Consider the following 12,458-nt stretch of genomic DNA (forward strand, 5'->3'; position numbering starts at 1 on the left):
ACATGTGTAGTGATTGATGGTGTGGCTGTGGCTCGGGTCATGGGAAAACCCAAGGATGCAGTGACTTTTGGAGACCATGTGGATGCTTTTGCGGTGAATATCGTGTCCAAGTTCAAGGAACCTTGCAGCAGGGTAGATGTTGTGTTCGACTGCTACAAAGACCCGTTGATCAAGGATGTTACTAGAAAGCGTCGAATTGGGAAAGGAAGGAAATAAGAATTGGAATTAGCAGCAAGGATGTCATGTTGCCTGTGCAATGGAGAACAGTGATTGAATCCAAGGAAAACAAGGCATGCAAACACTTGTTAGGTTCCTCAAAAGGGAACTCTTACAGCAAGCATTACATGGTGACAAAGAACTAACAGTTAGTGGTGGTAATGATGGTTATGCTGCCTCCCCTCAACTGGAAGAAACACGGCCCACCTCCACTCCGCACAAGAGGCGGCAGGCACCCGCGTGATCTTGCTTCTTTCTGAAGCAAAGTCAGAAAGATATAACACAGTCATTGTCACAATGTGGTAGCTCTATCCAAATAAAGCTTCTGCTGACCTGACCCAAAAGTTTGCTGCATGTGTTTTCCACGACAACAAGCAGCGACACCAATGTCCTATTGCTAGTGATTGCATTCTGGCCTCGTCTCAGCAGTGAGCTGTGGATGAGAGCAAGCCCATCAAGAACTAACAATACATTGCTGTGCACAAGGTGGAGTGCTGTGATGAACTAAGGGATGGACTGCTGGGTTTTCATGCCATCACGGGGTATGATACCACAAGCTAGCTTGCAGGAATGTCTAAAAAGTTTGCTTGGAAGATCTGTAAACTCCCCATCTCCTGTCTCAATTTGAAGTACCTCACACACCACAAGCCCAAGTACTGGCCATTAGACTCAAGGCCTCCCATGCAGGATGCCAGCGATTAATTTTCACTCATTTTTTGACGTAAGAAAGAATAATTTTTCTGTTGCGAAGAGCTCAGAAAGATCAATTGCCACAGACAGGGCAGAGCTGTTTTTAATACTACAGGTCCCCATTTGAAATCTCTAGTTTTTTCTTGTGAATTGGGTTTGCTGCGGCCCCCGACTGAGAATCAAGTTCTAGACCAGCGGTTCTGAACCAGGTTACACGTACCACCGAGGGGTACATGAAGCCTCATCGGGGGTACGTGAGATATATTTCATACACCGTCTAACACAGGTCGAAGGGCCTAAAAAATGTCCTGACAATTTGAAATTGCTGGGGCTTTAGTGTCGTTAAAATGCACATGCACACGGAAACCAGATATCCTATTCCTGCTCCATGCCTCAACCTTGCACCAGAAACGTTGCTCCAAGCACCCATCACTCAGTCGTGTACAGTTAAGTCTTTGAACATAGTTGTGCATTTTAAGTTGTTGTGTTCGCATTTGAGTTTTTTACGTCATTTTTTTTATGCACGTGGCAGTTCCACACAAGTAACAGTATGCATCTGCTTTTTCCTTTCATTTTGGTAAGTACCTTTGTTCAATTTTAAATTGTTACCAACCTATGATGTATATTTTAAGGGTTTTACTTTGCACTATTTTTCAAGGACTGAATTCTTGCTTCGTCCATCGCTTTATCATGTCAAAGAAGTGTTATTACTAGGATCTGCATGTGCAGTTTGGCTTTACGTTTATGCTTGATACAGATGATTTACAGAAGCCACAATGCTTCCTTCACTCAAAAGGTACTTTGCAATGAATATATGAAGCCATCTAAACTTAAAGAGCACCTTCAGACTGTTCACTCCGAAAATACTAAAGACCCAGAAGCTTTATTAAAAATCAAGCGATCACAACTTGAAACAAGCACACTCTCCGATCACGGATTTACTCCTCAGAAGCCAGTGCTGGAGGCAAGTTATCACGTGGCATTAAGGATGGCCACAGAAAAAAAACCTGTATACCATCGCAGAGACCCTGGTGAAACCGTGCCATGGAAATGGCCGAGCTGATGTATGGTAAAGATGCACATCTAAAAATAGCACAGATCCCCCATACAACACCATTCACGACCGAATCAAGGACATGTCAGAAGACATACGCAAACAAGTAGTGGAGCAAGTCAAGAGAAGTCTGATAAAATTGGCTTGCAGTTGGATGAATCAACTGTCTCAAATTGCACACAACTTCTCATTTTTGCTCGATATGCGCGTGAGAATCATGTCAAAGAAGAATTCCTCTTTTGTGAAGTGCTGAAAGAAACAACCAAGGCAGCAGACATTATGGCTACGATGAATGAATTTTTTTCCTTTTTTCCAGCCTTTCCTAGGACCCTGTAGGAGCTATTTGTACTGATGGTGCTCCTGCTATGTTGGGGAAATAATCAGAGTTCACCGCTCTTGTCAAAAAGGTGAATCCAAATGTGATCTCTAGTCATTGCATTCTCCTCCCTCTTACTTGAAAGTCGTGTTGGATGTTGTCATCCAGGCCGTCAACTTGATCAGAGCAAGGGCATTGAAACACTGCATGTTCAAAGCGCTGTGCGAAGGAAGAGATTGGGTCTGAACATACTGTACTTCTGCTTCACACAGAAGTACGCTGGTTATCCACACAAAACGTTCTAACAAGAGCTTTCGAACTTTGAGATTTAATTGAAATGTTTCTGCGTGAAAATGGATCAATTCTGCTTCAGCGTTTCATAGGTCCGAACTTTGTGGGTTGTTTGGCATACCTCGGAGATGTGTTCACAATTCTAAACTCATTGAACATTTCAGTCCAAGGTGGAGAAGTGACTATCTTGGAAGACAAAAAAATCAAATGCTTTTAAGAGAAGTTGGCTCTCTGGGGAAGAAGAGGGAATTCCAGTAACTCGGCCAATTTTCCTCTTTGATGAAATCACTTTAGATCCAGTGCATCCAGGGGAACCAACAGTTTGTGAGAGTATTATTAGGCAGACAAGGTTCTTTGGGTGAATCTGATCTTTTGTTAGACCAACTTAAATAGATGGAAAAAAAAATTTAAATCAGCTTTTGGGTTCAAAAACCATTTGTCAGTTTGAGGACGTTTCAGCAATTGGTGTGTGCTCTTCCTGGATGGAATGAAGGAAGACCAACACGAATACAACCTACACCCCGAGAGTATTGTTATGCATCTTGAAAATCTGCAAGTCACCGCAGAAGGAATTATCACAACTATTCAGGTAGCTGACATTTGGGTAAGGAGCCTCTTTGCCGCTTCTCTTGAACAAATCAGTGATGCCGACCCTAATTTCTGGCATTCAAGCTTTGTTGCTTGGGTAACCCTGACCATATTCTCTCTCCCTAGAGGCTTCGCACTGCTTCACCGTTACACCTGATACACGCTTGCAGTCATTACCTCGAAGGCATTTATCATCTAGGTCCTCTGATCGTACTGTTGCCGAAATGGCTGGTTTCGTGCCCCTGGAGGCTGTTTCCAATCCACCTCAAGGAGAGAGTCACACACAGTCAGGCTGAGTCCATCTTATGTTTATTGTTTGTACAAACAGGTCAACTGAGGGGTTAATTTACCCAAAGTGGAGCTGGCCACGACTATGCTCTAAGTCCCATTTTTATAGTTCACATAAACATAGCGGGTGTTTTAATCGTAGCAATACATGATTGGTTATACTTCTTGTCAAAGGGTTTTTGCGTAGCGATATATGATTGGTTATACATTTTGGCAAAGCTTAATACATTCATAATTCTTGAGACAGCATTGCAGCCAAATTGATGTCTTATATCTTAGTGTAACTTTAGGACATTAGATCAGGATAATGGCTAATTAGGTGCAGAGCAAGCATCAATCTTCGTATTTTAACAGGAAGCCTTGAGCCTTGCCAAGCGCTATCCCAATTATTCTTTATTATGACAAGGTCTAAGGTTTATCTACTATAGGAAGAGGAAGAGAAGAAGCAGCCAAAAAGTAGCCCATAACTCAACCGTGAGACCTTGTGCAGCTATCACAAAGGTCCATGAGATATTTTTATCACACAGCTGTTACTCAAAGCACACAGCTGCTACTCAAAGCTTTTATAATAATCACAATGATTATATCATAGCATATTTTTACTACAGTACTAGTCCCTTGCACTACCGAGAACGCCACTCTCCATTGCCATTTCCCCCGCACAGAGTCATTTTTCTCCTGGCTGCTCTTTATTCCTCTACAGCTCGGCGTGGGGAAAACAGGACATTCTGGCCCCTGTCTGGTTTAGATACAACTTCCAACCCACGTTTTGAAAAGAAATGCTTAAAAATAGTAAATAAATAAATAAAAATCTAAGGAAAGCGCCCTCCGCACAGCCGCGCTGCTGCAGCAGGGCTGGGGGACGCTCAAGCGCTGGGGACACACTTGGTCACTCTGCTCCTGGAGGCCTGAGCCCATCTGGAGCCGAGTGCCCCGGAGCCGCCGGGTCGGGGCACCAACAACTGCCCGCGACCAGCTTCCCCGACCGCGTGCCGCGTTATGGCGGCTACAGTCGTATTTAAAAGCTCTCAGCCCAGACGGGCGTCCACCGCACCCAATCGGCTGCCGGCTCGCACACCGCCTCCCAGCCAATGAACGCCGGCATGGAAAGATTAAGCGCCCGCCCCTTCCCTGGCCCCGCCCCCTACCTGCCGGCCCGGGGGGCGTGGCTTGGCCGAAGGCGCGCCTGCGCCGTGCGCTGGACCCGCTGTGCGGGCGCTGAGCTCTGTCCCAGGGGGCGTGGCCTGGGCGAGGGTGTGAGGGACCCGCTGTGCGGGCGCGGAGGAGGCTGCGCTGCAGCCCGGGGGCAGCGGCGGCGGGAGGCGCAGCTCCGGGCTCGGCCAGGGGCTCAGGATACGGCCGGGGAGGCAGCGCGGAGCCTCCCGCCCGCCCGCCCACACGGCGCTGCACGTGCCCCGAGCCGGCGTGCGGGAGCCCCGGGGCCGCCTGCTTCTTCCCTCCCGACCCCAGCCCCAGAGCAGCCGCGGACCCCCCTTCTCAGCGCCTCCTGGATGCTTAGTGTTACCTTTTACACGTGGCTATTCACTAATTACCGTACGTTTACATATTACTAATTAACGCTCATGTTGCTTACTATTCTAATTATTCCTCATTCTAGCGGTGCATGATCATCGTTACATTAATAAGATGATTTTTAACATTATTGGGCGTGAAAAACGTGCTCTGTATATCCAGCTTCCAAAACAGTTGCGTGGGCGCTAGAAACCCTGGGCTGGGCATCAGCTAATCGCTATTATTGCGGTACTGCTCTATCATAATTATTCTTTATATAGTATTGTCATTATCGTGACTGGCTATATAGCATTCCTGTTTTTGAAAGCCGGTGTGTTTTCTGCGCTGGATGGAGGTGAAGGACTTTTCTTTTCCCCTCCCCTTTTCTTCAGTTAACTCTGACTCTGGGTCACCCGCTGCAATTCGCCCTCCGTGCATTTCGTGGTTGTGTCGGGGGTGAGTTTCTGGGGAGGTAAAAATCCTTTTAAAAATAAATACATAAATCTCTGGCTGCTTTTTTGGGGGCTGGGGAGAAGCCCAAAGCTGCCTGCGGGGCCCCGGCTCCTCCAACCCGCCTGCCAGGCTGAAGGTGGTTGCTTATTCCCAGTTCCTTTTTCAAAGCTAATCTAGACCCAATCAAAGCTTGTTACAAATGAATTACACATTTTGAATAGAGAGAATTTCATTGCATATTTGCTAATTAATATGCAAAATAATATTCTTCATCAAGTCCAGAGCCCTAAATAAAGGTCAGATTACGATGGGATTATGGGGCAAAATACTTCTTGGGCCACCCCAAACAGCCTGTTGGTGCCACAGGGGACTTTCCCGAAGCACCTTGACCGCAGTCTTGCCCGGCCCAAAGTGCGGTTTGGCCGTGCTGGCTGCCAGCTGACACCCCCCCGCCCCTGTACTAAATATATGGGCGTGAGTTAGGAACTAGTTTTGGGGTTGGGATTATATCCAGAAATCCTTCTTGGGCCACCCCATGACAGACCTGTGTGCCATCGGGGACTCTGCTGGACGTCTCTCACCAGTCTTGCCCGATCCAAAACGCGGCTTGCCCGTGATAGACTGCAAACCGACAGCGTGCCAGCTTCTGTGCTGAGTATATGGATCCAAATAAGGACCTGGATTTAGGGCTGGGATCACAGCTAGAAATCCTTCTTGGGCCAGCCCACGCCATGCCTCTGTGGCACATGGGACTCTCCTGGTTACCTCTGCAGAGTCCTGCCCGTCCCAGGAAACGGTTTGGCTGTGCCCGGCTGCCAGCTGATAGTCCGCCCAGACGCCACTAACTTCAGGGGCCTGAATAAAGAACTGGGATTTGGGCTGGGATCAGAGATGAAAATCCTTGTTGGGCCACCCCACGCTATCACTCTGTGGTACCAGTGGACTCCCCTGGACATCTCTGACCACAGCTTGCCCTGGTTTGGCCCTGCCAGGATGCCAACGGACAGCTCCCCCAGCCACGGTACTAAATATGTGGGTTTGAGTAAGTAAGTGGATCTTGGGCTGGGATTATGGTTGGAAATCTGTTTTGGGCCACCTCACAGCATGTCCCTGTTGCACCAGGGGACTCTCCTGGTCATCTCTGACCAGAGTCATAGTATCATAGTACTTGGGGGTGGAAGGGACCTAAGCAGCTCATCAGGTCCGACTCCCTCCCTCAGGCAGGAATGGGTGCCAGGATCATATCACCCCAGCCAAATATCTGCCCAGCCTCCTCTTGAAGACGCCCAAGGTAGGAGAGCACCACCTCCCTTGGGAGCCCATTCCAGAGCCTGGCAGCCCTAAGTGTAAAGTAATGTTTCCTGGTGTCCAGCCTGAGCATTTTCTCTAACAATTTGAGGGTGTTATTCCTAGTAACCCTGGGTGGTGCCTGGGGGGAACAGAGCTTCCCCCAGTTCTCTCTGGTCCCCCCTGGGGAGTTTGTAAATGGCCCATCAGATCCCCACTTGGCTCTCTCCCCTCAGCCTTCTCTTGTGGAGGCTGAATAGGTTCAGGCCATCTAGCCTCTCTTTGTAGGGCCTGCCCTGCTTCCCCATGAAAAGTGGAGATGTTAGGGATTGAACCCAGGACCTCATACATACAAAGCACACACTCTACCACTGAGCTACATCCCCTTTCTCTCCTGCTTGCCTGAAGACATGGTTTGGCTGTGCCAGGCCATGAACTGGCAGCCCCCACAAATACTGTCCTAAGTATATGGGCTTGAATAAGGAACTGGGTTTTGGGCTGGGTTGACGACAGGAAATCCTCTTTCGACCACCCCTCACCATGCCTCTGTGGCACTGGATACTATCCCACGCCCCCCAACCGGAGTCTTGCCTGGCCCAAAGTGTAGTTTTTGCATGCCAAGCTGCCAACTGACAGCCCCCCATGCCCACTGTACTCAGTACATGGACCCAAATAAGGACCTGGTTTTGGACTGGGGTTATGGCTGCAAATACTGTTTGGGCCAGTTCCCCCATCCCCACTGTACCAAGTAGACAGGCTCAAGGAAGGAATTCCTTGTGGGCTGGGATTAGAGATGGAAATCCTTCTTGGGCCACCCCACACCATGCCTCTATGGCACCGGGGGACTCTCCCAGACACCACCTACCAGTCTGGCCCGGACCAGAGCGTGGTTTCTTCATACCAGGCTGCCAACTAACAGCCCCCCATTCCCATGGTACTAAGTATACACGCTTGACTAAGGACCTGGCATTTGGGCTGAGATTACAGATTGAATTGATGACCAGTGTCTTGCCTGGCCCAGATGGTGTGGGGTGGCCCAAAATGGATTTCCAGCCATGATCCCAGCTGTTACCAGATTTGCCTGTCACTTTGGGGTGTGCTCATTTATTAGGGTTACATTTCTAGGGTCTCTGCAATTCTATCAATGTGCTGCTCGTGTTACCTGTGTTTCTGTACGGACTGTATCTCTGCCTTCTGCAAGCGCTCACCCACAATGGAGCTATCTTGCAGCACTCCATTTCAGTGGGGCTGGGTTCCTCCAGCCACTAAATCAGTCAAATGTGCACGCACACACACACACACACACGCCACTAAATCAGTCAAATGCACACACACACTAACATGACATGCCTGACCCGGCCGGGTTGATCAGCATGTACAGGCTGACACCTTCATATGCCAGGAATCAGTTCATTTAGGTAACACTACACTGCAGTCAGACACCAGCACACAGTGAACAGAATCCCTCTGAATCCGGCTGGGTGTCCAGCTGACACCCTCACGGGCCAGCTTTCAGTTCATTAACACCTGAAAGGGACTGAAGGAAGGGGACTTAGTCCTATCACTGCTGAGGCCAGCCTATTGAATTGTATTGCTGAGCCCATTTCATTGAACCGTACTACTGAGGCCAACCCATTAAATTGTACTACTGAGGAATGAAACCATATTTAGGTGTTTGGCTTCTTGGAATTCTAGGATTGTAAGTATAATATGAAAAATAATAGTATTGATTCAAATTTAACTTTTAGTTGTAATTGTAGTTTTTGTAATACTAATTCTTATAGCATTGTTTGGGAAGGAAGTGCATTTGGAGCATTGTTTCTGATATATGTAATTATTGTGTTTTTAATGTTTGTGGTGTTCCTTAAAGCTAAGCAGTGTTATATGCGTAGCAAAGAGTTTTAAAATAAAATTGTGTTGTATGAATTAAGTGTGTAATCCTTGTGAAATCGTGCAATCAGCTAACTACTCCCTCAGCTAGTGCATCGAAATGAATCAGTAAATTGTGTGGGATTTTCTCTATTCCATAACCCACTAGAGACACGCTGCATCAGCCTCCAGGTTTGAGACAGGGCTGGGCTTGCACACGACCTGATGGTGCTCACAAAGAGGGACTCCAACCAGGACTGGACCCTGCCAGGGTTTCCCTCCAGGGCACTGTGACAGCGGCTGAGGAAAGGGACTCCAACAACAGCTCCTAACAAACACCATTTATTGTCTGTGCACCAGAGCTGCGGCTGAAGAGGATCTTTCATGGATATCACATGCTTACTGCGCCTTGAGGTAGTGCTCCTCTGCCATCCTCATTTTACCTTTCCTGCCTGGTTCCTTAACCATAACGGCACTATCTCTTTCGTTTTAGATGAACGGACTGGAAGACGGACGGATCTTGGTTGAGCGACTGTGTCCTGAGATTAGTCCTCGAGAGCTCGATGTCTTCAAATCCCTGAGCGGTGGCCATGGAGAGGACAGAGACGTGTCCTGTTTTCTTCAGCCACAGAAACAGACTCAGAGGAAATCAAGAATTGCAGCAGGGGACATTTAGGTTCGATACAAGACCTTTCGCACTATATGAGGGTGATTTTTTTAGGTTTTTGTGAGCATGGAAACGGGCTACCCAGAGAGTTGTGCAATCTCCATGCTTGCCAAGGCGTGAGAGCAGGGTCGATGCTTGGCTGGCCGGGTTTGTAGGGGTGATCCTGCCTCGAGCAGGGGGTGACTGGACGGCCCCGACGTCTCTTCCAGTCCCGGGTTTGATGATTCGGTGCCCTCTCGGTGTCCTACTAAAGGGACAGGAGCAGCAGCATAAGAAGATCAGATCAAACCCGTTTTGTCACAGAAGAGTGAAAGACATGCTCCATTTGTTAGAGAGGCTCCATGGCCTCGTTTGGAAAAGGGGGGTGAAGTAGCAGAATAAAAAGTCATTTGGGGAGCTTGAGGTGACCAGTTCATACAGACGTTTAAAAAAGTAACTATAAAGCAGTGCCCATGCACTAAACACCTTGGAGATTGGCAGTGTGCTCTCCTGACACAATGTGAAGTTTCATGGGTCTGAAGGCTGATAAAATGGTACACTTGAAGCACTAATTCAGATTCATAGATGCTAGGGTGGGAAGGGACCTCAACGGATCACCGAGTCCAACCCCCTGCCTGGGCAGCAAAGAGCGCTGGGCCAGACGCCCCAGCCAGGTGCCGATCCAGCCCTCTGATCACTGCTGGCCACCACCACTGCTGCCAAGCACCGGGCAGTGTTCGCCACCCCCACCTCCACTGCCGCCACCCCGCTTTGCTGCCGCCACTCCAGGGGATGACAAGGTCCAGCAGTCACAAACTCCTGCAAGATTGCTTTAGGGTGGCATAAGGAAAAACTTCTTCACTATCCGAGCCCCCAAGGCCTGGAATAAGCTCCCCAAGACGTGGTGCAATCACCTACTCCAGACACTTTCACAAAACACTTATCCTGCTGGGATCCTTTGACCCTGGCTGACTTCCTACCCCGGGGCAGGGGGCTGGACCGGGTGATCTTACCAGGTCCCCCCAGCCCTAATGTCCATGCAATTGCATCTATGAAAGGATCTGCTTTCGGTCTGCGGTTTGCCAGCCCGCAGTCTAAAAAGGTTGGGAGCCGCGGCTCTAGGGGACGTTCGCATCATGGAAATCCTAGAAGAGAGGGGCTGAGGGGGCCTGCTGAGGTCACCTCCAGTCCAGCCGCCGCCTGAGTCAGCATCAGCCCTGTCCAAACCAGCCCAGACAAACCCAGCATCCAACTTCTTAGCCAAACTGCACAAGCCTGACACCGCAGCAGACATCGCACCTGATCCTGCCCCAGGAAAAGCAGGGGGCCACGGTGCTCGTCCGCTGGATGCTGCGACAGGTTGTTAATCTACACCCCAGGGATCCCAGGCAGAGGCCAGGATCACAGTACGAAGGCAGGCAAAGCTCCCCAGTCTGTCCTGGTCTGACCAGGGGGTCAGACCCATCCTGGTGCTCAGGAGGAATCCCTGGGACGGAGTCGAGCCCCCTGGAGATCCCCCGGGGCTGCAGGGAGGGGGGTCACCGGTGGGGCTTGGGCTTTTTTGGGCACAGGGCTGGGGAGTGCAAGTAGGAGAGAGAGGAAGAGATGGGGGTCCACCCATCCCCCTACCCCATGACAGCCTGCCCCAGGTGAGCAGAGGCACCCCACAGCACCCCCTGCTGGACAATGATGGTATAGCACCCTCTGCCCCATTACAGCCCCGTCACACCTGCCCCACGTAAGTGTGGACCCCCCAGTCCCCCTATAGGTGTGCCTCATACGTACCCCAAGTGGAGCTGTGCCCCCCAGTGATGATGCCCCTGCAGGGCAATGAGGTATCACCCCTCCCTACCCTGGCTCCCTTCACATCTGCCCCAGGTGAACACAGATCCCACCCTCCCAGCACCCACTGCAGAAGCATGCAGGCATAACACTCCCCTGCCCCTACATGGCATGAGCAATATAACCTCCCCGACCGGGCTCTGGATGTGCACTCACCTCTGCAGTGCTCCCTGCAGTGGGTGTGAGGGTGTAACACCCCCTGCCAGCTACCACAGCCCCTGGGTCTGGGACAGACACCAGCATCTGCACAAGGTCAAGGTGGTGCAACCCATCAACCCTCAGAGGGGACAAACAGCCTGATTCCCCCATGCTTGGCTGGACAGATGGTGCCCAATGCCCCACCCCAGGCCCAGCACACACCACCTGTCCTGACCCTAATACCTGCCCCAGCACCGCATGTTGCAGGGATGCTGGCAGGGGTGCTGTCACTGGTGTGGAGAACCTGCTCTCCCAAGGGTGGGGAGACACCCCCCTGGAGCTGGCACCATGCACAGGCTGCCCCCCACTCCCCCCTCACCTCCATGGTGCCGATGGGTGGCTGTGGTGGGTGAGGGCAGGAACAGGCCAGACGGTGCTGGCTTGGGGCACCTGTTGAGCCACTTGCCACTTGCTCGCCCAGACTTGCTCACGCTGTGGTGCTGGCTCACCCAGCTCCGTGTCCTGCTGTGGGAAGAGGGCACAAGGGGTGGGAGCAGCCAGTCAGGCAGCAGCAGGGTGGGTGGATCAGACCCCGTCCTGCTCCCAGGGTTAGCAACAACCTCTGGATTGTGGTGGATCATTTAGAAAGGGAAGGGGCTGGGAAGTCACAGAGAGATCTGCCCTGGAAAGGTTGTGGGCCCAGGCCTGTTCCCACTGCACAGCTCGGGAGAGGACACAGAGATCGACCGCAGGGGGGGCACGTCCAGTTCTGGGCTTTAGTAGCAGGGAATGCATGAGAGAGAATCCAGCGAAGGGGAGGAGGGCAGGGGAGCAGCACGCACCCCGCGGGGCACAGCTCTGCACAGGCTGAAAAGCAAAACAGGCCAAAAAGGCTCCGGGGGTGGCAGAAGCAGGTCCTTGCAGACCCCACTGGGCAGGGCAGGTCTGGGAGAGGGGTGATGTGGTGGTGAGGAAAGGCGAGGTCAGGGAGGAGGGTAGGGAATGCTTCCCCAGCCATAAATGCACTCCTCCTCCCTGCAACTCAGGGCTCATACACCAGAACCCCTGGACCAGGAGGAAGGAGAAAGCTGGGAGGCAGCGAAGAAAAGTGCCCGGGTGTCACTTGAAGTCCGCTGTGTGGGGGAGGGCACCCTAGCGTGAACGCACTTCTTCACAGGCTGCAGGAGTGGGTGAAGCTCTTCCCACACACAGATGGAGCGACACCCCTCTCGCAACCCTGACCGACCGCTACCCCTGATCCCGCCCCC

At 50.9% G+C, this 12,458-nt stretch overlaps 1 protein-coding gene, 2 long non-coding RNA genes and 1 other non-coding gene across 4 annotated transcripts in view; 2 read left to right on the plus strand and 2 right to left on the minus strand.

Annotated features, from left to right (window-relative positions):
• LOC132246613 (short transient receptor potential channel 2-like) overlaps positions 1-12,458 on the plus strand; it is a 578,215-nt gene that overhangs the window by 456,050 nt on the left and 109,707 nt on the right. The gene's annotated exons all lie outside the window — the stretch shown is intronic.
• Positions 4,789-9,627, plus strand: LOC132246632 (uncharacterized). Its single transcript, XR_009458017.1, has 3 exons — positions 4,789-4,997; positions 8,734-8,978; positions 9,058-9,627. It is a non-coding gene; the product is annotated as an uncharacterized LOC132246632 (long non-coding RNA).
• TRNAT-UGU (transfer RNA threonine (anticodon UGU)) lies at positions 7,010-7,081 on the minus strand. Its single transcript has one exon. It is a non-coding gene; the product is annotated as a tRNA-Thr (tRNA).
• LOC132246639 (uncharacterized) lies at positions 8,891-12,443 on the minus strand. Its single transcript, XR_009458025.1, has 2 exons — positions 11,570-12,443; positions 8,891-9,478 (listed from the first exon to the last, which is right to left on the minus strand). It is a non-coding gene; the product is annotated as an uncharacterized LOC132246639 (long non-coding RNA).

This window comes from Alligator mississippiensis, chromosome 16 (assembly GCF_030867095.1).
Source record: "Alligator mississippiensis isolate rAllMis1 chromosome 16, rAllMis1, whole genome shotgun sequence".
Classification (NCBI taxonomy): domain Eukaryota; kingdom Metazoa; phylum Chordata; order Crocodylia; family Alligatoridae; genus Alligator; species Alligator mississippiensis.